Below are 25,000 nucleotides of genomic sequence, written 5' to 3'. Positions count from 1 at the left end.
TATGTGACAAGATGGCAAAGCTCTGGTTCCACTGGGGATTGAACCCAGGACCTTCTGCGTGTAAAGCAGACGTGATGGCCACTACACTATGGAACCACTGACATGAGCTTTTTCTGCACTAAAACCTCACATTTTTATGTTATTCCTTGGGAGACATGATGGAATATAGTGTAATTTATGCTACAAGTCAAGTACGTTTAGTTCAGTTGGTTCCACTGGGGATTGAACCCAGGACCTTCTGTGTGTAAAGTAGATGTGACAGTATGAAACCTTTTTGTTGTGTTGTGCTAAATACATACAGTAAAACACTAGAGAATATTAGTGTTGAATAACAGCTTAATGGGCAGTGTTTTAGACCAAAGTATTGGGTTCTACTGGGGATTGAACCCAAGACCTTCTGCGTGTAAAATAAATGCGATGACCACTACACTATGGGACGACTGTACTGTGAGCTTCTACTTATTAATTTGGGTATAAACTTGTCAGTGTCTTTAGGCAAATATAAGGATTGATTGTATTTCTGGTTCAGTTGAGGTTAAAGTAGCTTCAGGTCAGGAGTTTGCATAGACTGACAAGGACTTTAGAAACCTGTCTGAGATCTGGTTCCACTGGGGGTTGAACCCAGGACCTTCTGCGTGTAAAGCAGACGTGATGACCACTACACTATGGAACCACTGACATGAGCTTTTTTTGCACTAAAACCTCACATTTTTATGCTATTCCTTGTGAAACATGATGGAATATAGTGTAAATTATGCTACACGTCTTTATTTATCAAATATTGAGCATTTAGTTCAATTGGTTCCACTGGGGATTGAACCCAGGACCTTCTGCGTGTAAAGTAGACATGACACTATGAAACCTTTTTGATATATTGTGCTACATAAATACAGTATAACACTACAGAATATTAATGTTGATTAACAGTTTAATGGGCAGTGTTTTAGACTGAAAGATCTGGATCCACTGGGGATTGAACCCAGGACCTTCTGCTTGTAAAGCAGACGTGATGACCACTACACTATGGAACCACTGATATGAGCTGATTTCTACTAAAAACTCACATTTTTGTGTAATTTCTTGTGGAATAAGTATATTTTCTAGTGAGATGATGTCTGTGTCAAATAACAACAATATATATTTAGCACAGCTGGTTCCACTGGGGATTGAACCCAGAACCTTCTGCATAGAGTTGTTCTTTTAAGTTACAGGAAAGAAATGAAAATGGCTTTGGTTTTCCTTTACTGAACACCAGTTTCTCCACAATAGATTTTAACAGTGTGTTCATGGTGTTAGTGAGAGCAGAACAGAGTTTAGGTGAGGAGGTTTAGTCAGTAGCGGTTCCTTGTTGATGCTTAATTGATTCGAAGTATGTGACAAGATGGCAATGATCTGGTTCCACTGGGGATTGAACCCAGGACCTTCTGCGTGTAAAGCAGACGTGATGACCACTACACTATGGAACCACTGACATGAGCTGATTTCGACTAAAAAATCACATTTTTGTGTTATTCCTTGTGAAATAACAGCAATATGTATTTAGCACAGGTGGTTCCACTGGGGATTGAACCCAGGACCTTCTGCATAGTTTTTTTTTTACAGGCAAGTCAGTGTGTTCATGGTGTTAGTGAAAACAGAGCAGAGTTCAGTCAGTAGAGGTTCCTTGTTGATACGCAATTGGCTTTAAAAGCTCTGGTTCCACTGGGTATTGAACCCAGGACCTTCTGTGTGTAAAGCAGACGTGATGACTACTACACTATGGAACCACTGATATGAGCTGATTTCTATTAAAACCTCACATTTTTATGTGATTCCTTGTGAAACATGATGGAATATAGTGTAAATTATGCTACTCCTCTTTATTTATCAAATATTGAGCATTTAGTTCAACTGGTTCCACTGGGGATTGAACCCAGGACCTTCTGCATCTAAAGCAGATGTGACACTATGAAACCTTTTTGTTATATTGTGCTACATAAATACAGTATACAGAATATTAATGTTGAATAACAGCTTAATGGGCAGTGTTTTAGACTAACAGATCTGGTTCCACTGGGGATTGAACCCAGGACCTTCCGCGTAGAGTTTTTCATTTACGTTAAAGGCATGAAGTGAAAGAGGACATTTTGGTTTTCCAGTTTCTCCACAATGTATTTTAGCAGTGTGTTCGTGGTGTTAGTGAGAACAGAGCAGAGTTTAGGTGAGGGGTTTTAATCAGTAGAGGTTCCTTGTTGATGCTTCATTGATTTGAGGTATGTGACAAGATGGCAAAGCTCTGGTTCCACTGGGGATTGAACCCAGGACCTTCTGCGTGTAAAGCAGACGTGATGACCACTACACTATGGAACCACTGACACAAGCTTTTTTTTACACTAAAACCTCACATTTTTATGTTATTCCTTGTGAAACATGATGGAATATTATGCTAGACGTCTTTATTCGTCAAATATTGAGCATTTAGTTCAACTGGTTCCACTGGGGATTGAACCCAGAACCTTCTGTGTAGAGTTTTTCATTTACGTTAAAGGCAAGAAATGAAAGAGGACATTTTGGTTTTCCAGTTTCTCCACAATGTATTTTAGCAGTGCAGTGTGTTCGTGGTGTTAGTGAGAACAGAGCAGAGTTTAAGTGAGGGTTTTTAGTCAGTAGAGGTTCCTTGTTGATGCTCAATTGATTTGAGGTATGTGACAAGATGGCAATGATCTGGTTCCACTGGGGATTGAACCCAGGACCTTCTGCGTGTAAAGCAGACGTGATGACCACTACACTATGGAACCACCGACATGAGCTGATTTCGACTAAAAACTCACATTTTGATGTTATTCCTTGTGAAATAACAGCAATATGTATTTAGCACAGGTGGTTCCACTGGGGATTGAACCCAGGACCTTCTGCAAGAAATGAAAGAGGACATTTTGGTTTTCCAGTTTCTCTTAGCAGTGTGTTTGTGAGAACAGAGCAGAGTTTAGTCAGTAGAGGTTCCTGGTTGATGTGCAGATGGTTTTAAATATGATGGCAAAGCTCTGGTTCCACTGGGGATTGAACCCAGGACCTTCTGTGTGTAAAGCAGACGTGATGACTACTACACTATGGAACCACTGATATGAGCTGATTTCTATTAAAACCTCACATTTTTATGTGATTCCTTGTGAAACATGATGGAATATAGTGTAAATTATGCTACTCCTCTTTATTTATCAAATATTGAGCATTTAGTTCAACTGGTTCCACTGGGGATTGAACCCAGGACCTTCTGCATCTAAAGCAGATGTGACACTATGAAACCTTTTTGTTATATTTTGCTACATAAATACAGTATACAGAATATTAATGTTGAATAACAGCTTAATGGGCGGTGTTTTAGACTAACAGATCTGGTTCCACTGGGGATTGAACCCAGGACCTTCTGCGTGTAAAGCAGACGTGATGACCACTACACTATGGAACCTCTGACATGAATATATTCCTACTAAAAATTCACATTTTTGTGCTATTATATATGCATATTTTTTATTGAGACTTTAAATGTCTCTATCAAATAACCATATGTATTTAGCACAGCTGGTTCCACTGGGCATTGAACCCAGGACCTTCTGCAGAGTTTTCCAGTTTCTCCACGGTGTATTTTAACAGTGTGTTCATGGTGTTAGTGAGAACAGAGCAGAGTTTAGTCAGTAGAGGTTCCTTGTTGATGTGCATGTGACAAGATGGTAAAGCTCTGGTTCTACTGGGGATTGAACCCAGGACCTTCTGCGTGTAAAGCAGACGTGATGACCACTACACTATGGAACCACTGACATGAGCTTTTTTTACACTAAAACCTCACATTTTTATGTTATTCCTTGTGAAACATGATGGAATATTATGCTAGACGTCTTTATTCGTCAAATATTGAGCATTTAGTTCAACTGGTTCCACTGGGGATTGAACCCAGGACCTTCTGCGTAGAGTCTTTCATTTATGTTAAAGGCAAGAAATGAAAGGGGACATTTTGGTTTTCCAGTTTCTCCACTATGTATTTTAGCAGTGTGTTCGTGGTGTTAGTGAGAACAGAGCAGAGTTTAGGTGAGGGGTTTTAATCAGTAGAGGTTCCTTGTTGATGCTTAATTGATTCGAAGTATGTGACAAGATGGCAATGATCTGGTTCCACTGGGGATTGAACCCAGGACCTTCTGCGTGTAAAGCAGACGTGATGACCACTACACTATGGAACCACTGACATGAGCTGATTTCGACTAAAAAATCACATTTTTGTGTTATTCCTTGTGAAATAACAGCAATATGTATTTAGGACAGGTGGTTCCACTGGGGATTGAACCCATTTTGGCAGAGTTTAGTCAGGTTTTTCAGTCAGTAGAGGTTCCTTGTTGATGCGCAATTGGCTGTAAATATTTGACGAGATGGCAAAGCTCTGGTTCCTCTGGGGATTGAACCCAGGACCTTCTGCATGTAAAGTTGATGTGACACTATGAAAGCTTTTTGTTGTATTGTGCTACATATATACAGTATAACACTACAGAATATTAACCTTGAATAACAGCTTAATGGGCAGTGTTTTAGACCACAAGATCTGGTTCCACTGGGGATTGAACCCAGGTCTTTCTGCGTGTAAAGCAGACGTGATGACCACTACACTATGGAACCACTGACACAAGCTTTTTTTTACACTAAAACCTCACATTTTTATGTTATTCCTTGTGAAACATGATGGAATATTATGCTAGACGTCTTTATTCGTCAAATATTGAGCATTTAGTTCAACTGGTTCCACTGGGGATTGAACCCAGAACCTTCTGCGTAGAGTTTTTCATTTACGTTAAAGGCAAGAAATGAAAGAGGAAATTTTGGTTTTCCAGTTTCTCCACAATGTATTTTAGCAGTGCAGTGTGTTCGTGGTGTTAGTGAGAACAGAGCAGAGTTTAAGTGAGGGTTTTTAGTCAGTAGAGGTTCCTTGTTGATGCTCAATTGATTTGAGGTATGTGACAAGATGGCAAAGCTCTGGTTCCACTGGGGATTGAACCCAGGACCTTCTGCGTGTAAAGCAGACATGATGACCACTACACTATGGAACCACTGACATGAGCTGATTTCGACTAAAAAGTCACATTTTTATGTTATTCCTTGTGAAATAACAGCAATATGTATTTAGCACAGGTGGTTCCACTGGGGATTGAACCCAGGACCTTCTGCATAGTTTTTTTTTTTACAGGCAAGTCAGTGTGTTCATGGTGTTAGTGAGAACAGAGCAGAGTTTAGTCAGTAGAGGTTCCTTATTGATACGCAATTGGCTTTAAATATGTGACAAGATGGCAAAGCTCTGGTTCCACTGGGGATTGAACCCAGGACCTTCTGTGTGTAAAGCAGGCGTGATGACTACTACACTATGGAACCACTGATATGAGCTGATTTCTATTAAAACCTCACATTTTTATGTGATTCCTTGTGAAACATGATAGAATATAGTGTAAATTATGCTACTCCTCTTTATTTATCAAATATTGAGCATTTAGTTCAACTGGTTCCACTGGGGATTGAACCCAGGACCTTCTGCATCTAAAGCAGATGTGACACTATGAAACCTTTTTGTTATATTGTGCTACATAAATACAGTATAACACTGCAGAATGTTAATAATAGCTTAATGGGCGGTGTTTTAGACTAACAGATCTGGTTCCACTGGGGATTGAACCCAGGACCTTCTGCGTGTAAAGCAGACGTGATGACCACTACACTATGGAACCTCTGACATGAATATATTCCTACTAAAAATTCACATTTTTGTGCTATTATATATGCATATTTTTTATTGAGACTATAAATGTCTCTATCAAATAACCATATGTATTTAGCACAGCTGGTTCCACTGGGCATTGAACCCAGGACCTTCTGCAGAGAGTTTTTTTTTAACAGGCAAGAAATGAAAATGGATTTGGTTTTTCTTTACCAAACATCAGTTTCTCCACTATGTATTTCAACAGTGTGTTTGTGGTGTTAGTGAGAACAGAGCAGAGTTTAAGTGAGGGGTTTTAGTCAGTAGAGGTTCCTTGTTGATGCTCAATTGGTTTTAAATATGTGACAAGATGGCAAAGTTCTGGTTCCACTGGGGATTGAACCCAGGACCTTCTGCGTGTAAAGCAGACGTGATGACCACTACACTATGGAACCACTGACATGAGCTTATTTCTACTAAAAACTCACATTTTTGTGTAATTTCTTGTGGAATAAGTATATTTTCTAGTGAGATGATGTCCGTGTCAAATAACAACAATATATATTTAGCACAGCTGGTTCCACTGGGGATTGAACCCATTTTGGCAGAGTTTAGTCAGGTTTTTCAGTCAGTAGAGGTTCCTTGTTGATGCGCAATTGGCTGTAAATATGTGACGAGATGGCAAATCTCTGGTTCCACTGGAGATTGAACCCAGGACCTTCTGCATGTAAAGCTGATGGGACAATATGGAACCTTTTTGATGTATTGTGCTACATAAATACAGTATAACACTACAGAATATTAACCTTGAATAACAGCTTAATGGGCAGTGTTTTAGACCACAAGATCTGGTTCCACTGGGGATTGAACCCAGGACCTTCTGCGTGTAAAGCAGACGTGATGACCACTACACTATGGAACCACTGACATGAGCTTTTTTTACACTAAAACCTCACATTTTTATGTTATTCCTTGTGAAACATGATAGAATATTATGCTATACGTCTTTATTCGTCAAATATTGAGCATTTAGTTCAACTGGTTCCACTGGGGATTGAACCCAGGACCTTCTGCGTAGAGTTTTTCATTTACGTTAAAGGCAAGAAATGAAAGAGGACATTTTGGTTTTCCAGTTTCTCCACAATGTATTTTAGCAGTCTGTTCGTGGTGTTAGTGAGAACAGAGCAGAGTTTAAGTGAGGGTTTTTAGTCAGTAGCGGTTCCTTGTTGATGCTCAATTGATTTGAGGTATGTGACAAGATGGCAAAGCTCTGGTTCTACTGGGGATTGAACCCAGGACCTTCTGCGTGTAAAGCAGACGTGATGACCACTACACTATGGAACCACTGACATGAGCTGATTTCGACTAAAAACTCACATTTTTATGTTATTCCTTGTGCAATAACAGCAATATGTATTTAGCACAGGTGGTTCCACTGGGGATTGAACCCAGGACCTTCTGCATAGTTTTTTTTCTTTTACAGGCAAGTCAGTGTGTTCACGGTGTTAGTAAGAACAGAGCAGAGTTCAGTCAGTAGAGGTTCCTTGTTGATACTCAATTGGCTTTAAATATGTGACAAGATGGCAAAGCTCTGGTTCCAGTGGGTATTAAACCCAGGACCTTCTGTGTGTAAAGCAGACGTGACGACCACTACACTATGGAACCACAGATATGAGCTGATTTCTATTAAAACCTCACATTTTTATGTGATTCCTTGTGAAACATGATAGAATATTATGCTAGATGTCTTTATTCGTCAAATATTGAGCATTTAGTTCAACTGGTTCCACTGGGGATTGAACCCAGGACCTTCTGCGTAGAATTTTTCATTTACGTTAAAGGCAAGAAATGAAAGAGGACATTTTGGTTTTCCAGTTTCTCCACTATGTATTTTTATCTGTTCATGGTGTTAGTGAGAGCAGAACAGAGTTTAGGTGAGGGGGTTTTTAGTCAGTTGAGGTTCCTTGTTGATGCTTAATTGATTTGAAGTATGTGACAAGATGGCAATGATCTGGTTCCACTGGGGATTGAACCCAGGACCTTCTGCGTGTAAAGCAGACGTGATGACCACTACACTATGGAACCACTGACATGAGCTGATTTCGACTAAAAACTCACATTTTTATGTTATTCCTTGTGCAATAACAGCAATATGTATTTAGCACAGGTGGTTCCACTGGGGATTGAACCCAGGACCTTCTGCATAGTTTTTTTTCTTTTACAGGCAAGTCAGTGTGTTCACGGTGTTAGTAAGAACAGAGCAGAGTTCAGTCAGTAGAGGTTCCTTGTTGATACTCAATTGGCTTTAAATATGTGACAAGATGGCAAAGCTCTGGTTCCAGTGGGTATTAAACCCAGGACCTTCTGTGTGTAAAGCAGACGTGACGACCACTACACTATGGAACCACAGATATGAGCTGATTTCTATTAAAACCTCACATTTTTATGTGATTCCTTGTGAAACATGATAGAATATTATGCTAGATGTCTTTATTCGTCAAATATTGAGCATTTAGTTCAACTGGTTCCACTGGGGATTGAACCCAGGACCTTCTGCGTAGAATTTTTCATTTACGTTAAAGGCAAGAAATGAAAGAGGACATTTTGGTTTTCCAGTTTCTCCACTATGTATTTTTATCTGTTCATGGTGTTAGTGAGAGCAGAACAGAGTTTAGGTGAGGGGGTTTTTAGTCAGTTGAGGTTCCTTGTTGATGCTTAATTGATTTGAAGTATGTGACAAGATGGCAATGATCTGGTTCCACTGGGGATTGAACCCAGGACCTTCTGCGTGTAAAGCAGACGTGATGACCACTACACTATGGAACCACTGACATGAGCTGATTTCGACTAAAAACTCACATTTTTATGTGATTCCTTGTGAAACATGATAGAATATAGTGTAAATTATGCTACTCCTCTTTATTTATCAAATATTGAGCATTTAGTTCAACTGGTTCCACTGGGGATTGAACCCAGGACCTTCTGCATCTAAAGCAGATGTGACACTATGAAACCTTTTTGTTATATTGTGCTACATACATACAGTATACAGAATATTAATGTTGAATAACAGCTTAATGGGCAGTGTTTTAGACTAACAGATCTGGTTCCACTGGGGATTGAACCCAGGACCTTCTGCGTGTAAAGCAGACGTGATGACCACTACACTATGGAACCTCTGACATGAATATATTCCTACTAAAAATTCACATTTTTGTGCCATTATATATGCATATTTTTTATTGAGACTATAAATGTCTCTATCAAATAACCATATGTATTTAGCACAGCTGGTTCCACTGGGCATTGAACCCAGGACCTTCTGCAGAGTTTTCCAGTTTCTCCACTGTGTATTTTAGCAGTGTGTTCATGGTGTTAGTGAGAACAGAGCAGAGTTTAGTCAGTAGAGGTTCCTGGTTGATGCTCAATTGGTTTTAAATATGTGACAAGATGGCAAAGCTCTGGTTCCACTGGGGATTGAACCCAGATGTGATGACTACCACACTATGAAACCTTTTATTATTCATATCACTCCAGATATACAGTACAACACTGCTGAATGTTTGCTTTGAATAACAGCAATTTAGATTTTATTCTGAGCTCTAGTAGCTTTTGATTTCATGCTTATTTTGTGTGAAGACTGAGTATAGTTTTTTAAGTAAGGTTAGGACGCAGAGTTTTTGTAATGTCCAAATTCAGCCACACATAAAGTGACAATGACTTGTTCCATTGGGGATTGAACATTGCTCTTATCTCGGTATACAATTGTTTCTGATCATAGTTCAGCAGTGAAAAATGGTTTAGGTCAATTTTAGCTCACAGTAAAGAACTAAGGCAGCATTACTGAAGACTGTACATTCTGCTTTTGTTGGAGCTTTTTACTTAAAGCCAGCTCTAGATATTTGTCACAGTTTTCCTTTGATGGCCATGAAGTCACATACCTGTTATCTACAGCTGGACAGAAGCCTTATATGATAGAGATCTGGTTCCACTGGGGATTGAACCCAGGACCTTCTCCAGTTTTCCAGTTTCTCCACTATGTATTTCAGCAGTGTGTTCGTGGTGTTAGTGAGAACAGAGCAGAGTTTAAGTGAGGGGTTTTAGTCAGTAGAGGTTCCTTGTTGATGCTCAAAGGTATGTGATAAGATGGCAAAGCTCTGGTTCCACTGGGGATTGAACCCAGGACCTTCTGCGTGTAAAGCAGACGTGATGACCACTACACTATGGAACCACTGACATGAGCTATTTTTACACTAAAACCTCACATTTTTATGTTATTCCTTGTGAAACACAATGGAATATTATGTTACACGTCTTTATTTATCAAATATTGTGCATTTAGTATAATTGGGGATTGAACCCAGGACCTTCTGCATTTAAAGCAGATGTGACACTATGAAACCTTTTTGATGTATTGTGCTACATAAATACAGTATAACACTACAGAATATTAACCTTGAATAACAGCTTAATGGGCAGTGTTTTAGACCACAAGATCTGGTTCCACTGGGGATTGAACCCAGGACGTTTTGGTTTTCCAGTTTCTCCACAATGTATTTTAGCAGTGTGTTCATGGTGCTGGTGAGAACAGAGCAGAGTTCAGTCAGTAGAGGTTCCTTGTTGATGCTCAATTGGTTTTAAATATGTGACAAGATGGCAAAGCTCTGGTTCCACTGGGGATTGAACCCAGGACCTTCTGCGTGTAAAGCAGACGTGATGACTACTACACTATGGAACCACTGTCCTTTAGTTGTTTCTACTAAAACCACAGTTATTATGTCATTTAACCCAAACTTCAAACGTATAAATAATTATAAATGTCGATGCTGGTCTAGACATAATGTCCTCTTCAATAAATATGTTGCATCCCAATAATGACGTACTGTAACACTCTGTATTGTAAGGAAGATGAGCAGTAATGTTATATTTATATCAGGTTTCTTTTGCTGGTTAGACTGCTGGTTCCACTGGGGATTGAACCCAGGACCTTCTGCGTGTAAAGCAGACGTGATGACCACTACACTATGGAACCACTGACATGAGCTGAGTTCTACTAAAAACTCACATTTTTGTGTAATTTCTTGTGGAATAAGTATATTTTCTAGTGAGATGATGTCTGTGTCAAATAACAACAATATATATTTAGCACAGCTGGTTCCACTGGGGATTGAACCTAGAACCTTCTGCATAGAGTTGTTCTTTTACGTTACAGGCAAGAAATGAAAATGGCTTTGGTTTTCCTTTACTGAACATCAGTTTCTCCACAATAGATTTTAACAGTGTGTTCATGGTGTTAGTGAGAACAGAGCAGAGTTTAGTCAGTAGAGGTTCCTGGTTGATGTGCAGATGGTTTTAAATATGATGGCAAAGCTCTGGTTCCACTGGGGATTGAACCCAGGACCTTCTGCGTGTAAAGCAGACGTGATGACCACTACACTATGGAACCACTGACACAAGCTTTTTTTACACTAAAACCTCACATTTTTATGTTATTCCTTGTGAAACATGATAGTAGGGCTGGGCGGTATATCGAGTATACTCAATGTATCGCGGCTTGTTCTCTGTGGGATGTAGAAAATTACTATATCGTGAATATTCGAGTATACATTCAATTTACACGCAGTTTGTTTTTAGTCGCGGCCCGTTGAACTACAGGTTTTTCTCACTCTCTCATCTCTCCGCACAGAGAGATAAAACAAGCGCACCTAGTTACGTACATCACATTCTGTTGTGCGTGCAACGTCATATGCCCGGTAGCATGTAGCAGCAGTAGCAGCGATCTCAGGTCGCGGGAGCAGCAGGTGATATGGACAAGTGGAGGAGGGAGATTTAATTCCCAAAAAAACAATTCAGGATCCATCATCTGGCGGTGGTTTGGGTACAAGAGGGAGGACGTTGAACAACAAACTGTAATATGTAAAGTATGCCACAAAAGCTGGTAGTACAACAAAGTTATATCACCATGTGTGCTTGAAACTCTGCAAGAGCACATCTCCGGCCAGTGACATATATGCACCGACGCAATTGAGTGTGGCGTCTTCTTTTTCCAGAACAGCAATACGACTAAAATAGTTAAAAACAGAAGGAGATAACGTCCGCAGTAACACGCCACACAGAGAAAGACATGGCCCCAGTGAGTGTGGTTGAAAAGGCCGGATCACACTTGATCCAAGATATAATCTACCTAGCAGAGACAGCTCTACCTTTATATCCTAGTGGCATTATGCACAAAATGTGCACTTTAATTTAGTGTTATTTTGATGTGTCATATTAGTTACATCATGCATAAAAGACACTTTATTTGTTTTGAAATGACATGTTTGTGCCACTGCTTAATAACTGTTTAATAAATACAGTTTTGATGAATTTGTTTAGTTGTGATTTCACCCTTTTGGCATGAATGTTTAAAATCAGCATATATTAATGTAGTATGAACAATGTTTTAATGTAGAATCATCATACTAGCATGATTGTATGCATCAAAGTGCTAATTCAAGGCTCAGGCAAAATATCGAGATATATTGTGTATCGTGACATGGCTTAAAAATATCGGGATATTAGTAAAAGGCCATATCGCCCAGCCCTACATGATAGAATATTATGCTATAGACGTCTTTATTCGTCAAATTTTGAGCATTTAGTTCAACTGGTTCCACTGGGGATTGAACTCAGGACCTTCTGCGTAGAGTTTTTCCATTTACGTTAAAGGCAAGAAATGAAAGAGGACATTTTGGTTTTCCAGTTTCTCCACAATGTATTTTAGCAGTGTGTTCGTGGTGTTAGTGAGAACAGAGCAGAGTTTAGGTGAGGGGTTTTAATCAGTAGAGGTTCCTTGTTGATGCGCAATTGGCTGTAAATATGTGACAAGATGGTAAAGCTCTGGTTCCACTAGGGATTGAACCCAGGACCTTCTGCGTGTAAAGCAGACGTGATGACTACTACACTATGGAACCACTGTCTTTTAGTTGTTTCTACTAAAATCACAATTATTATGTAATTTAACCCAAACTTCAAACGTATATATAATTATAAATGTTGATGCTGATTTGGACATAAAGCCCTCTTCAAGTAATATGTTCCATCCCAACACTGATCAATGATGACGTGGTGTAACACTTAAAATCTGCAGCCACTTTGTATTGTAAGGAAGATGAAGGGTTAGGGTTATATTTATATCAGGTTTCGTTAGCTGGTTAAATGACTGGTTCCACTGGGGATTGAACCCAGGACCTTCTGCGTGTAAAGCAGATGTGATGACCACTACACTATGGAACCACTGACATGAGCTGGTTTTACACTAAAAACTCACATTTTTATGTTATTCCTTGTTAAACATGATGGAATTTACATTTAGTTCAATTGGGTCCACTGGGGATTGAACCCAGGACCTTCTGCATAGAGTTTTTCTTTTACGTTACAGGCAAGAAATGAAAAAGGTTTAGTTTTCATTACCATCAGTTTCTCCACAATAGATTTTAACGGTGTGTTTGTGGTGTTAGTGAGAACAGAGCAGAGTTTAGTCAGTAGAGGTTCCTTGTTGATGTGCAGATGGTTTTAAATATGATGGTAAAGCTCTGGTTCCACTGGGGATTGAACCCAGGACCTTCTGCGTGTAAAGCAGACGTGATGACCACTACACTATGGAACCACTGACATGAGGGTTATTTTCACTAAAACCTCACATTTTTATGTTATTCCTTGTTAAACATGATGGAATTTACATTTAGTTCAATTGGTTCCACTGGGGATTGAACCCAGGACCTTCTGCATAGAGTTTTTCTTTTACGTTACAGGCAAGAAATGAAAGAGGATATTTTGGTTTTCCACAATGTATTTTAGCAGTGTGTTCGTGGTGTTAGTGAGAACAGAGCAGAGTTTAGGTGAGGGGTTTTAGTCAGTAGCGGTTCCTTGTTGATGCTCAATTGATTCGAGGTATGTGACAAGATGGCAAAGCTCTGGTTCCACTGTGGATTGAACCCAGGACCTTCTGCAAGAAATAAAAGAGGACATTTTGGTTTTCCAGTTTCTCCACAGTTTATTTTAGCTGTGTGTTCGTGGTGTTAGTGAGAACAGAGCAGAGTTTAGTCAGGTTTTTTAGGCAGTAGAGGTTCGTTGTTGATACGCAATTGGCTGTAAATATGTGACAAGATGGCAAAGCTCTGGTTCCACTGGGGATTGAACCCAGGACCTTCTGCGTGTAAAGCAGACGTGATGACTACTACACTATGGAACCACTGTCCTTTAGTTGTTTCTACTAAAACCACAGTTATTATGTCATTTAACCCAAACTTCAAACGTATAAATAATTATAAATGTCGATGCTGGTCTAGACATAAAACCCTCTTCAAGTAATATGTTCCATCCCAACACTGACGTACTGTAACTGTAAAATCTGCAGCTGCTTTGTAAGGAAGATGAAGTGTGAGGTTATATTAATATCAGGTTTCCTTAGCTGGTTAGATTACTGGTTCCACTGGGGATTGAACCCAGGACCTTCTGCGTGTAAAGCAGACGTGATGACCACTACACTATGGAACCACTGACATGAGCTGATTTCTATTAAAACCTCACATTTTTATGTGATTCCTTGTGTAACATGATAGAATTTACATTTAGTTCAATTGGGTCCACTGGGGATTGAACCCAGGACCTTCTGCAAGAAATGAAAGAGGACATTTTGGTTTTCCAGTTTCTCCACAATGTATTTTAGCAGTGTGTTCGTGGTGTTAGTGAGAATTTAGTCAGGTTTTTCAGTCAGTAGAGGTTTCTAGTTGATGTGCAATTTGTTTTAAATATGTGACAAGATGGTGAAGCTCTGGTTCCACTGGGGATTGAACCCAGGACCTTCTGCGTGTAAAGCAGATGTGATGACCACTACACTATGAAACCACTGCCATGCCTCTATTTCTACTAAAACCTCCCATTTTTGTGTAATTTCCTGTAAAATATGCATTGTGTGTTTTTCCCTTTTTTTTAAAGCGAGATTTTAAATGTCAAAAAACAACACAATGCATATTTAGGTCAGCTGGTCCCACTGGGGATTGAACCCAGATGTGATGACTACCACACTATGAAACCTTTTATTATTCATATCACTCCGTATGTACAGTACAACACTGCTGAATGTTTGCTTTGAATAACAGAAATTTAGATTTTATTGTGAGCTCTAGTAGCTTTTGATTTTATGCTTATTTTGTGTGAAGACTGAGTATAGTTTTTTAAGTAAGGTTAGAACTCAGAGTTTCTCTAATGTCCAAATTCAGCCACACATAAAGTGACAATGACTTGTTCCATTGGGGATTGAACATTGCTCTTATCTCGGTATACAATTGTTTCTGATCATAGTTCAGCAGTGAAAAGTGGTTCAGGTCAATTTTAGCTCACAGTAAAGAACTAAGGCAGCATTACTGAGGACTACATTCTGCTTTTGTTGGAGCTTTTTCCTTACAGCCAGCTTGAGATCTTTGTCACAGTTTTCCTTTGATGGCCATAAAGTCACATACTTGTTATCTACAGCTGGACAGAAGCCTTATATGATAGAGATCTGGTTCCACTGGGGATTGAACCCAGGACCTTCTGCGTGTAAAGCAGACGTGATGACCACTACACTATAGAACCACTGACATGACTATATTTCTACTGAAAACTAATTTTTGGGGTAATTTCTTGTGAAAGTTAACAGGCCTATTTTGAAATGAGACTGTAAATGTCTCTAATAAAACAATCTGTATTTAGCTGAAGACTGAATTCTTGCAGTAGAGGGTCGGTTAGGTTTTAGGAAGGCTAATGTACATTTTGGCTGAGCTGAGGTTAGATTAAGGTTTTTCTTAGATTATGATCAAACTCTAGATTTGTGGATTCAACTGACTGTAGTTATGCAGCATTAAATGACTGGTTCCACTGGGGATTGAACCCAGGACCTTCTGCGTGTAAAGCAGACGTGATGACTACTACACTATGGAACCACTGATATGAGTTTATTTCTACTAAAACTCACATTTTTGTGTAATTTCTTGTGGAATAAGTATATTTTCTAGTGAGATGATGTCTGTGTCAAATAACAACAATATATATTTAGCTCAGCTGGTTCCACTGGGGATTGAACTCAGGACCTTCTGTGTGTAAAGCAGATATGACACTATGGAACCTGTACCTAATTTTTTGCTCTAAACTCGGTATACACTTGTTTCTGATCATAGTTCAGCAGTGAAAAGTGGTTCAGTTCAATTTTAGCTCACAGTAAAGAACTAAGGCAGCATTACTGAAGACTGTACATTCTGCTTTTGTTGGAGCTTTTTACTTAAAGCCAGCTCTAGGTTATTGTCACAGTTTTCCTTTGATTGCCATAAAGTCACATACCTGTTATCTACAGCTGGACAGAAGCCTTATATGATAGAGATCTGGTTCCACTGGGGATTGAACCCAGGACCTTCTGGTCTGGCGTTCTGACGTGATGACCACTACACTACGAAACCCCAATATGAGCTGATTTCTATTTAAAACTCACATTTTTTGTCTAATGTCTTGTGTAATAAGTATATTTTCTAGTGAGATGATGCCTCTGTCAAATAACAATATATATTTAGCACAGCTGGTTCCACTGGGGATTGAACCCAGGACCTTTTGCATAGAGTTTTTCTTTTACGTTACAGGCAAGAAATGAAAATGACATGTTGGTTTTTCGTTACCAAACATCAGTTTCTCCACAATAGATTTCAAGTATGTGATAAGTAGGCAAAGCTCTGGTTCCACTGGGGATTGAACTCAGGACCTTCTGCATGTAAAGTCGATGTGACACTGAAACCTTTTTGATGTATTGTGCTACATATATACAGTATAACACTACAGAATATTAACCTTGAATAACAGCTTAATGGGCAGTGTTTTAGGCCACAAGATCTGGTTCCACTGGGGATTGAACCCAGGACCTTCTGCGTGTAAAGCAGACGTGATGACCACTACACTATGGAACCTGTACTTAATGGCGTTTTTCCACTATACACTTCTAGTACGACTCAACTCGGTTTGGTACCAGGAACCTTTTCCATTACTATAGTTCCTCCTCAACGTGAGCATGGTCGTCATAGCAACGCTGTGTTAAACTGCCGTGACTTCGTTTTCTACGGGACGCAAACACATAAACAATGGAGGACATGGATGCGATGGTGTACTTACTGCTGTATGTGTCTTTTTGTCTTCCTTCCTTCCATCCTTCCTTCCTTCTTTCCTTCCATCTTTCCTTTCCTTCCTTCCTTCCATCTTTCCTTCCTTCTTCCTTCTTTTCCTTCCTTCCTTCCTTCCTGCTGTATGTGGCTTTCTGTCTCACACAAAGCAAGAGAAGAGAAACCAATCACTGTAACGCTGTTGTTGGTGTTTTAAAAAATGGCGGCTTTGATTCTTGTGTGGGGCGGCTCATGACTCTTCCAGTTAAGACTCTCTGACCAATCAGAGGCCAGCAGTCTGATGACATCACACTTTAGTATCGGCTCGGTTCGCTTCAAACCTCGCCAGTACATTCTGCTTTTGTTGGATCTTTTTACTTAAAAGCCAGCTCTAGATCTTTGTCACAGTTGTCCTTTGAAGGCTATATAGTCACATACTTGTTATCTACAGCTGGACAGAAGTCTTGTAGGATAGAGATCTGGTTCCACTGGGGATTGAACCCAGGACCTTCTGCGTATAAAGCAGACGTGATGACCACTACACTATGGAACCACTGACACAAGCTTTTTTTACACTAAAAACTCACATTTTTATGTTATTCTTTGTGAAACATGATAGAATATTATGCTAGACGTCTTTATTCATCAAATATTGAGCATTTAGTTCAATTGGTTCCACTGGGGATTGAACCCAGGACCTTCTGCATGTAAAGTAGATGTAAATGTGACACTATGGAACCTTTCTGATGTATTGTGCTTCATAAATACAGTAAAACACTACAGAATATTAATGTTGAATAACAGCTTAATGGGCAGTGTTTTAGACCAGAATATCTGGTTCCACTGGGGATTGAACCCATTTTGGTTTTCCTTCACCAAACATCAGTTTCTCCACGGTTTATTTTAGCAGTGTGTTCGTGGTGTTAGTGAGAACAGAGCAGAGGTTCCTTGTTGATGCTCAATTGGCTTTAAATATGTGACACAAAGGCAAAGATCTGGTTCCACTGGGGATTGAACCCAGGACCTTCTGCGTGTAAAGCAGACGTGATGACCACTACACTATGGAACCACTGACATGAGCTTTTTTTACACTAAAACCTCACATTTTTATGTTATTCCTTGTGAAACATGATGGAATAATATGCTACACATCTTAAGTTATCAAATATTAAGCATTTAGTTCAATTGGGGATTGAACCCAAGACCTTTTCCAGTTCCTCCACAATGTATTTTAGCAGTGTGTTTGTGAGAACAGAGCAGAGTGTAGGTGAGGGGTTTAAGTCAGTAGAGGTTCCTAGTTGATGCTCAATTGATTCGAGGTATGTGACAAAATGGCAAAGCTCTGGTTCCACTGGGGATTGAACCCAGGACCTTCTGCGTGTAAAGCAGACGTGATGACCACTACACTATGGAACCACTGATGTGATTTTTATTATGACATAAGAAGTGTTAATAATCCATCTGGTTATAAATGTGAACATAATCTAACCATTAAAACACTAACTTTGTGTTTAGCATTGTGTTCTATAAACAGATACTGAACCAATCCCCATCTGTAGACCTGCGTTTCTCACACTGTTGCTGTTAGTGTTAGATTAAGATCAGGCTCTGGGTTCATTAAGCTTCCTGGTACAGAGAGTTGCCCCCATGGTGACGAAAGTCTAAGAAGATTCCTGGAACTGTGACGTTTTCTGAGACTTTCCTCTTCCAGTTAAGACGAGATCCTGGTGAAGATAAAAGCATATTTTAAGAGAGAGAGCTCCTCAGGTGAAAAGCTGTTGGAGTAGAGATGTTGGATTTTTAAGAGAGTTTCTGTAGCAGAGGAGAGAAATGGTGGAAAGACAGAAGAAAGGTAGGGATATTTTCTCCATATGCTGAATGACATTAAGATAATTAAATACTACAGATTAGATGAAGTTTAATGATAATGAATGTTCTGTTTGTTCATCAGTTGTGTAAAAACTCGCTCATACCGTCTCACTGTGAGCCGTTATCTCATCGGATCAATCAGACATGACATAGACTTCTTTTTTGGTACAGACGCCTTTATTTAATAGTAGACAGACAGGAAACAGGAGAGAGAGGGGGTCTGACTTGCAGCAAAGGACCTCCAGCTGGGATTCGAACTCGGGGTTGGCTGCATATGTTGCATGCGCTGTAACCACTCGACCACCTGCGCGCCAACATGGACTTCTTTTGGGTAAATTCTGTAGTTTCTGAGTGATTTGGACATTTGACTTCACACGTACAGCTTGTCCGGCTAATGTCAGGGTTGCAGCTTCTTTCCCTTCCTTGTAGAATTTTCTTAAACTGCACATTTTCAGGTAAAATCAGCAGAAGTTGTATAGAGATCTGGTTCCACTGGGGATTGAACCCAGGACCTTCTGCGTGTAAAGCAGACGTGATGACTACTACACTATGGAACCTCTTACGTAAGGTCTTATTCTACTAAAAACTCAGATTTATACATCGTTTCTTGTTAAACGGCCATTTTTGTGTCTTTGTTAATCAAATAAGGAAATGATATATATTTAGCTCAAACCTGAATTCATAAAGTAGAGTTTACATCAAGGTTTTCCTCAGATTATGATCAAATTCTAGATTTGAGGATTCAACTGACTGTAGGCATGCAGCAATGTAACAGATAATTGGTTCCACTGGGGATTGAACCCAGGACCTTCTGCATGTAAAGCAGACGTGATGACCACTACACTATGGAACCACTGATATAAACTGGTTTCTACTAAAAACTCACATTTTTATGCTATTTCCTGTGAACTATTCATATTTTCTAGTGAGATGATGTCTCTATCAAATAACAGCAATATATATTTAGCTCAGCTGGTTCCACTGGGGATTGAACCCAGGACCTTCTGCATAGAGTTTTTCTTTTACGTTACAGGCAAGAAATGAAAATTACATTTTGGTTTTTCTTTACCAAACATCAGTTTCTCCACAATAGATTTGAAGTATGTGACAAGATGGCAAAGATCTGGTTCCACTGGGGATTGAACCCAGGACCTTCTGCGTGTAAAGCAGACGTGATGACCACTACACTATGGAACCTCTGATATGAGCTGGTTTCTACTAAAAACAAAAAAATTGTGTCATTTCCTGTGAAACGTGCATGTTTAGTTTGTCTCTATTCATCAAATAACAAGACAATGTGCATTGCTATGTGGAACCAGTACATACAGATTTCTGCTGCATCCAGATTTGCAGAAGAAAACACACAGCGATGTATTTAAAGACGTCATTTATCTCATTTAAATGATTTAAACTCACAATCTCACTTTTCACAGATTCTGCTTCTCAACTGAACTCAACTGTACATCGTTATCAGTCTGAGCTGTTCTCTGGTGCTCTGCCCCAGTCTGTGGTGGCCCTGAGGGGGGGGAGATAGCGTGTGTGTGTGTGTGTGTGTGTGTGTGTGGTTTGGGGAGGGGGCACAGAAGGCAGAGCAGCATGTTCTCTCTCAGTATGGAGTCCAACTGGAGCACCGAGAGGCTCAAGCCCCCTGTTTAATATATTTAATAAGCATAGGAGGGGGTGGTGTGTGTGTGTGTGTGTGTGTGTGTGTGTGTGTGTGTGTGTGTGTGTGTGTGTGTGTGTGTGTGTGTGTGTGTGTGTGTGTGTGTGTGTGTGGAGAGAGGAAGGAGAGGAGAGAGAGAGGAGAAGAGAGAGGAAGAGGAGGAGAGAGAGGAAGAAGAGGAGAGGAGAGAGAGGAAGGAGAGGAAGAAGAGGAGGAAGGAGAGGAGAGAGAGGAAGGAGAGGAAGAGGAGGAGAGAGAGGAAGGAGAGCAGAGAGGAAGAGGAGGAGAGAGAGAGAGGAAGGAGAGGAGAGAGAGAGGAAGGAGAGAGAGAGAGAGGAAGGAGAGGAGAGAGAGAGAGGAAGGAGAGGAGAGAGGAAGGAGAGGAAGAGGAGGAGAGAGAGGAAGGAGAGCAGAGAGGAAGAGGAGGAGAGAGAGAGAGAGGAAGAGGAGGAGAGAGAGAGGAAGGAGAGGAAGGAGAGGAGAGAGGAAGAGGAGGAGAGAGAGGAAGAGGAGGAGAGAGAGAGGAAAAGGAGGAGAGGAGAAAGAGGAAGGGGAGGAGAGAGAGAGGAAGAGGAGGAGAGAGAGGAGAGAGGAGGAGAGAGAGGAGAGAGGAGAGAGAGGAAGGAGATGAGAGAGAGAGGAAGAGAGAGAGAGGAAAAGGAGGAGAGGAGAAAGAGGAAGGAGAGGAGAGAGAGGAAGAGGAGGAGAGAGAGAGGAAAAGGAGGAGAGGAGAAAGAGGAAGGAGAGGAGAGAGAGGAAGGGGAGGAGAGAGAGAGGAAGAAGAGGAGAGAGAGGAAGGAGAGGAGAGAGGAAGGGGAGGAGAGAGAGAGGAAGAAGAGGAGAGAGAGGAAGGAGAGGAGAGAGAGGAAGGAGAGGAGAGAGAGGAGATGTGTGTGTCTGTGTGTGTGTGTGTGTGTGTGTGTGTGTGTGTGTGTGTGTGTGTGTGTGTGTGTGTGTGTGTGTGTGTGTGACAGTTGCTAAGGGCCCGGTGGTCTCGTAGTAGCAGTCTGAGCCACTCTGAGTCTCCTCTCTCTCTCTGCCATCCCTCCTTTCCTTCCTTCTTCTTCCCTTCCTTCCGCCTTTCCTTCCTTCCCTCCTTCCTTCATCCCTCCTGTCCTTCCTTCCTCCCTCCTTTCCTTCCTTCTTCTTCCCTTCCTTCCTCCTTTCCTTCTTTCATCCCTCCTTTCCTTCCTTCCGCCTTTCCTTCCGTCCCTCCTTCCTTCATCCCTCTTTTCCTTCCTTCCTCCCTCCTTTCCTCCCTTCTGCCTTTCCTTCCGTCCCTCCTTTCTTCATCCCTCCTTTCCTTCCTTCCGCCTTTCCTTCCTTCCCTCCTTCCTTCATCCCTCCTGTCCTTCCTTCCTCCCTCCTTTCCTTCCTTCTTCTTCCCTTCCTTCATCCCTCCTTCCTTCCTTCCTCCCTCCTTTCCTTCCTTCTAGCAGCAGGTATGAAGTCCTCGACAGCGAGAGACTTTCAGATAAAAGTGAAACCTCGGTCGTTCACTCTGCAGGAAAGGTTTCAAACCAAGTGATGATTTTTAGATTCTGAGCTGAAAGTCTTGACTCATCTCTGCTCGTTAAGTTTAGCTCAGATTTTCTTTCATTTCAAGATCCAAAAAAACCCCTAATTTACATCTTCACTTGGAGCCAGTGTGATTATAGTAACTCTAGAGCAGGGGTGTCAAACATGCGGCCCGTGGGCCAGAACCGGCCCGCCGAGGGTTGCAATCCGGCCCACTTTCCTTCCTGTGTTCTTTTCCTTCCTTCCATCTGTCTGTCTGTCCGTCCTTCTTTCCATCCTTCCTACCTTCCCTTTTTCCTTACTTCCACCTGTCCTTCCTCCCTTTCCTCCTTCTGTCCTTCCTTCTTTCCGTCTGTCTGTCCGTCTTTCCATATGTCCTTCTTACCTTTCTTCCCTCCTTATTTCCTTCCTTCCTTCTTTTCTTCCTGTCATCTCTTCCTTCCTTCCATCTGTCTTTCCTTCCTTCCTTCCTTCCTTCCTTCTTTCCTTCCTTCCATCTTTTTAATGATCCGGCCCACATGAGATCAAATTGTACTGTATGTGGCCCTTGAATGAAGATGAGTTTGACACCTCTGATCTAGAGATATGAGCATGTTTCTGCTGTTTCAGCCTCTTTGCATTACATGTGATCTCTATCTGTTCATCTTATCTCGATGAGAGGAAACCGCATGTTAAGGTGTTTACTAGTTCTGTTCTGTTCATGAGTAGGAGACAGAAGAGCAAGTCAGACACACACAACCACAGAATAAGAAGTACAGAGCAGATATCTGACATTTAGTTTAACTGCAGCAGATTCAGCAGTCAGTCAATCAGAGGAAAGAGGAGGAGAGAGAGAGATAGGAAGGAGAGGAGAGAGGAATGGAGAGGAGAGAGGAAGGAGAGGAGAGAGAGGAAGAGGAGTGAAGAGGAGGAGAGAGAGAGAGAGGAGAGAGAGGAAAGAGGAGGAGATGAGAGAGAGAGAGAGGAAGAGGAGGAGAGAGGAAGCAGAGGAGAAGAGAGAGGAAGAGAGGAGAGAGAGGAAGCAGAGGAGAGAGAGAGAGGAAGGAAGGAGGAAGGGAGAGGAGAGAGAAGAGAGGAAGAGGAGGAGAGGAGAGGAAGGAGAGGAGAGAGAGAAAGGAGAGGAGAATAGGAAGGAAGGGAGAGGGGAGAGGAAAGAGAGGAGAGAGAGAAGAGGGAGTAGAGAGAGAGTGAGAGAGAGGAAGAGGAGGAGAGAGAGAGGAAGAAGAGGAAGAGAGGAAGGATAGAGGAAGGAGAGAGGGGGAGAGAGGAGAGGAGAGAGAGGAAGAGAGTGAGAGAGGGAAGGAGAGCGAGAGAGGAGAGAGGAGGAGAGAAGGAGAGAGGAAGGAGAGGAAGGAGTGAGGAGGAGAAGAGCGAGGAGGAGAGAGAGGAGAGAGAGGGAGGAAGGAGAGAGAGAGGAGGAGAGAGCGAGAGGAAGGAGAGGTAGGAGAGGAGGAGAGGAGGAGGATGAGGAGGAGATAGGGAGAGGAGGAGGGGGGAGAGAGAGGAAGGAGAGGGGAGAGAGGAAGGGAGGGAGATGAGAGAGGAAGGAGAGTGGGAGAGGAGAGAGAGAGGAATGAGAGGGGAGAGAGAGAGAAGGAGAGGAGAGAGAGAGAGAAGAGAGGAGAGAGGAGGGAGGAGAGGAGGAGGAGAGAGGAAGAGGATGAGAGAGAGTAGGAAGGAGGAGAGAGAGAGGAAGGATGAGGAGGAGAGGATGATAGGAGAGGAGAGAGAGGAGGAGAGGAGAGGAAGGGAGAGGAGAGAGGAAGGAGAGGAGAGAGAGGAAGGAGAGGAGAGAGAGAGAGGAAGGAGAGGAGAGGAAGGAGAGGAGAGAGAGGAAGGAGAGGAGAGAGAGGGAAGGAGAGGGAGAGAGGAAGGAGAGGGAGAGGAGGAGAGGAGAGAGAGAGAGAGAGAGATAGGAGAGGGAGAGAGAGAGAGGAAGGAGATGGAGAGGAGAGAGGAAGGAGAGAGAGAGAGAGGAAGGAGAGGAGAGAGAGAGAGGAAGGAGAGGAGAGAGGAAGGAGAGGAGAGAGAGGAAGGAGAGGAAGAGAGAGAGAGGAAGGAGAGGAGAGAGGAAGGAGAGGAGAGAGAGAGAGGAGAGAGGAAAGGAGAGGAGAGAGAGAAGGAGAGGAGAGAGAGAGGAAGGAGAGGAGAGAGAGGAAGGAGAGGAGAGAGAGAGAGGAAGGAGAGAGAGAGAGGAAGGAGAGGAGAGAGAGGAAGGAGAGGAGAGAGAGAGAGGAAGGAGAGGAGAGAGAGGAAGGAGAGGAGAGAGAGAGAGGGAGAGAGAGGAGAGGAGGAGAGAGGAGGAGAGAGAGAGAGAGGAAGGAGAGGAGAGAGAGAGAGGAAGGAGAGGAGAGAGGAAGGAGAGGAGAGAGAGAGAGGAAGGAGAGGAGAGAGGAAGGAGAGGAGAGAGAGGAAGGAGAGGAGAGAGAGAGAGGAAGGAGAGGAGAGAGGAAGGAGAGGAGAGAGAGGAAGGAGAGGAGAGAGAGGAAGGAGAGGAGAGAGAGAGAGGAAGGAGAGGAGAGAGAAGGAGAGGAGAGAGAGAGAGGAAGGAGAGGAGAGAGGAATCACCATCAGCTGTAGAGTAACATGACGATAGATTTGACGAGCGTTGCATCATGTTAGCACTTCTGGGGTCAGTTCCCTTATTTCCTCCCATCTAAATTAGGCCACGGCACAGTTACCCCCCCACCCCCCCCCTCATTAGACCATGCCCTATTAAACTGGGGGAACATAGACACACTCCCCAGAAAGTAGTATAGTTGCCATGGACTCGTTCATTCAGACACTTAAATGTAGAGCACTGTGTAGTAAATAGAGATAAGCTCACCATGCTAATGATTCAAGGGCCTCATACAGTCCAATTTGATCTGATGTGGGCCGGAAGGAAGGAGTGAGGAAAGAAGGAAGGTAGGAAGGAAGGAAGGAGTGAGGAAAGAAGGAAGGTAGGAAGGAAGGAAGGAGATGAGGAAAGAAGGAAGGTAGGAAGGAAGGAAGGAAGGAGTGAGGAAAGAAGGAAGGTAGGAAGGAAGGAAGGAGTGAGGAAAGAAGGAAGGTAGGAAGGAAGGCAGGAGTGAGGAA

The 25,000-nt window shown here is 41.8% G+C and overlaps 42 non-coding genes and 1 pseudogene across 42 annotated transcripts; 1 reads left to right on the top strand and 42 right to left on the bottom strand.

Moving 5' to 3' along the window:
- LOC128369678 (nuclear receptor ROR-alpha A-like) overlaps positions 1-25,000 on the top strand; it is a 154,550-nt pseudogene that overhangs the window by 43,397 nt on the left and 86,153 nt on the right.
- trnav-uac (transfer RNA valine (anticodon UAC)) lies at positions 24-96 on the bottom strand. Its single transcript has one exon. It is a non-coding gene; the product is annotated as a tRNA-Val (tRNA).
- On the bottom strand, positions 601-673 carry trnav-uac (transfer RNA valine (anticodon UAC)). The gene has a single exon. It is a non-coding gene; the product is annotated as a tRNA-Val (tRNA).
- trnav-uac (transfer RNA valine (anticodon UAC)) lies at positions 959-1,031 on the bottom strand. Its single transcript has one exon. It is a non-coding gene; the product is annotated as a tRNA-Val (tRNA).
- trnav-uac (transfer RNA valine (anticodon UAC)) lies at positions 1,394-1,466 on the bottom strand. Its single transcript has one exon. It is a non-coding gene; the product is annotated as a tRNA-Val (tRNA).
- Positions 1,694-1,766, bottom strand: trnav-uac (transfer RNA valine (anticodon UAC)). The gene has a single exon. It is a non-coding gene; the product is annotated as a tRNA-Val (tRNA).
- On the bottom strand, positions 2,277-2,349 carry trnav-uac (transfer RNA valine (anticodon UAC)). The gene has a single exon. It is a non-coding gene; the product is annotated as a tRNA-Val (tRNA).
- On the bottom strand, positions 2,705-2,777 carry trnav-uac (transfer RNA valine (anticodon UAC)). The gene has a single exon. It is a non-coding gene; the product is annotated as a tRNA-Val (tRNA).
- trnav-uac (transfer RNA valine (anticodon UAC)) lies at positions 3,025-3,097 on the bottom strand. The gene has a single exon. It is a non-coding gene; the product is annotated as a tRNA-Val (tRNA).
- Positions 3,376-3,448, bottom strand: trnav-uac (transfer RNA valine (anticodon UAC)). Its single transcript has one exon. It is a non-coding gene; the product is annotated as a tRNA-Val (tRNA).
- Positions 3,720-3,792, bottom strand: trnav-uac (transfer RNA valine (anticodon UAC)). The gene has a single exon. It is a non-coding gene; the product is annotated as a tRNA-Val (tRNA).
- On the bottom strand, positions 4,142-4,214 carry trnav-uac (transfer RNA valine (anticodon UAC)). The gene has a single exon. It is a non-coding gene; the product is annotated as a tRNA-Val (tRNA).
- Positions 4,572-4,644, bottom strand: trnav-uac (transfer RNA valine (anticodon UAC)). Its single transcript has one exon. It is a non-coding gene; the product is annotated as a tRNA-Val (tRNA).
- trnav-uac (transfer RNA valine (anticodon UAC)) lies at positions 5,000-5,072 on the bottom strand. The gene has a single exon. It is a non-coding gene; the product is annotated as a tRNA-Val (tRNA).
- trnav-uac (transfer RNA valine (anticodon UAC)) lies at positions 5,319-5,391 on the bottom strand. Its single transcript has one exon. It is a non-coding gene; the product is annotated as a tRNA-Val (tRNA).
- trnav-uac (transfer RNA valine (anticodon UAC)) lies at positions 5,669-5,741 on the bottom strand. The gene has a single exon. It is a non-coding gene; the product is annotated as a tRNA-Val (tRNA).
- On the bottom strand, positions 6,093-6,165 carry trnav-uac (transfer RNA valine (anticodon UAC)). Its single transcript has one exon. It is a non-coding gene; the product is annotated as a tRNA-Val (tRNA).
- On the bottom strand, positions 6,560-6,632 carry trnav-uac (transfer RNA valine (anticodon UAC)). Its single transcript has one exon. It is a non-coding gene; the product is annotated as a tRNA-Val (tRNA).
- Positions 6,982-7,054, bottom strand: trnav-uac (transfer RNA valine (anticodon UAC)). The gene has a single exon. It is a non-coding gene; the product is annotated as a tRNA-Val (tRNA).
- On the bottom strand, positions 7,138-7,375 carry trnav-uac (transfer RNA valine (anticodon UAC)). The gene is made up of 2 exons: positions 7,339-7,375; positions 7,138-7,173 (listed from the first exon to the last, which is right to left on the bottom strand). It is a non-coding gene; the product is annotated as a tRNA-Val (tRNA).
- On the bottom strand, positions 7,723-7,795 carry trnav-uac (transfer RNA valine (anticodon UAC)). The gene has a single exon. It is a non-coding gene; the product is annotated as a tRNA-Val (tRNA).
- trnav-uac (transfer RNA valine (anticodon UAC)) lies at positions 7,879-8,116 on the bottom strand. Its single transcript has 2 exons — positions 8,080-8,116; positions 7,879-7,914 (listed from the first exon to the last, which is right to left on the bottom strand). It is a non-coding gene; the product is annotated as a tRNA-Val (tRNA).
- trnav-uac (transfer RNA valine (anticodon UAC)) lies at positions 8,464-8,536 on the bottom strand. The gene has a single exon. It is a non-coding gene; the product is annotated as a tRNA-Val (tRNA).
- On the bottom strand, positions 8,815-8,887 carry trnav-uac (transfer RNA valine (anticodon UAC)). The gene has a single exon. It is a non-coding gene; the product is annotated as a tRNA-Val (tRNA).
- On the bottom strand, positions 9,869-9,941 carry trnav-uac (transfer RNA valine (anticodon UAC)). Its single transcript has one exon. It is a non-coding gene; the product is annotated as a tRNA-Val (tRNA).
- On the bottom strand, positions 10,376-10,448 carry trnav-uac (transfer RNA valine (anticodon UAC)). The gene has a single exon. It is a non-coding gene; the product is annotated as a tRNA-Val (tRNA).
- trnav-uac (transfer RNA valine (anticodon UAC)) lies at positions 10,670-10,742 on the bottom strand. Its single transcript has one exon. It is a non-coding gene; the product is annotated as a tRNA-Val (tRNA).
- trnav-uac (transfer RNA valine (anticodon UAC)) lies at positions 11,084-11,156 on the bottom strand. The gene has a single exon. It is a non-coding gene; the product is annotated as a tRNA-Val (tRNA).
- On the bottom strand, positions 12,591-12,663 carry trnav-uac (transfer RNA valine (anticodon UAC)). The gene has a single exon. It is a non-coding gene; the product is annotated as a tRNA-Val (tRNA).
- trnav-uac (transfer RNA valine (anticodon UAC)) lies at positions 12,913-12,985 on the bottom strand. The gene has a single exon. It is a non-coding gene; the product is annotated as a tRNA-Val (tRNA).
- trnav-uac (transfer RNA valine (anticodon UAC)) lies at positions 13,286-13,358 on the bottom strand. Its single transcript has one exon. It is a non-coding gene; the product is annotated as a tRNA-Val (tRNA).
- Positions 13,871-13,943, bottom strand: trnav-uac (transfer RNA valine (anticodon UAC)). The gene has a single exon. It is a non-coding gene; the product is annotated as a tRNA-Val (tRNA).
- trnav-uac (transfer RNA valine (anticodon UAC)) lies at positions 14,176-14,248 on the bottom strand. Its single transcript has one exon. It is a non-coding gene; the product is annotated as a tRNA-Val (tRNA).
- trnav-uac (transfer RNA valine (anticodon UAC)) lies at positions 14,527-14,599 on the bottom strand. Its single transcript has one exon. It is a non-coding gene; the product is annotated as a tRNA-Val (tRNA).
- On the bottom strand, positions 15,256-15,328 carry trnav-uac (transfer RNA valine (anticodon UAC)). Its single transcript has one exon. It is a non-coding gene; the product is annotated as a tRNA-Val (tRNA).
- trnav-uac (transfer RNA valine (anticodon UAC)) lies at positions 15,603-15,675 on the bottom strand. The gene has a single exon. It is a non-coding gene; the product is annotated as a tRNA-Val (tRNA).
- trnav-uac (transfer RNA valine (anticodon UAC)) lies at positions 16,611-16,683 on the bottom strand. The gene has a single exon. It is a non-coding gene; the product is annotated as a tRNA-Val (tRNA).
- On the bottom strand, positions 17,353-17,425 carry trnai-uau (transfer RNA isoleucine (anticodon UAU)). The gene has a single exon. It is a non-coding gene; the product is annotated as a tRNA-Ile (tRNA).
- On the bottom strand, positions 17,869-17,941 carry trnav-uac (transfer RNA valine (anticodon UAC)). The gene has a single exon. It is a non-coding gene; the product is annotated as a tRNA-Val (tRNA).
- Positions 18,216-18,288, bottom strand: trnav-uac (transfer RNA valine (anticodon UAC)). The gene has a single exon. It is a non-coding gene; the product is annotated as a tRNA-Val (tRNA).
- trnav-uac (transfer RNA valine (anticodon UAC)) lies at positions 19,226-19,298 on the bottom strand. Its single transcript has one exon. It is a non-coding gene; the product is annotated as a tRNA-Val (tRNA).
- On the bottom strand, positions 19,522-19,594 carry trnav-uac (transfer RNA valine (anticodon UAC)). The gene has a single exon. It is a non-coding gene; the product is annotated as a tRNA-Val (tRNA).
- Positions 19,866-19,938, bottom strand: trnav-uac (transfer RNA valine (anticodon UAC)). The gene has a single exon. It is a non-coding gene; the product is annotated as a tRNA-Val (tRNA).

The sequence above is a fragment of the Scomber japonicus genome, chromosome 1 (genome assembly GCF_027409825.1).
Source record: "Scomber japonicus isolate fScoJap1 chromosome 1, fScoJap1.pri, whole genome shotgun sequence".
Lineage (NCBI taxonomy): Eukaryota > Metazoa > Chordata > Actinopteri > Scombriformes > Scombridae > Scomber > Scomber japonicus.
The sequence above is the reverse complement of the archived record's forward strand: the minus strand, read 5'-3'. Positions and strand labels throughout refer to the sequence as shown.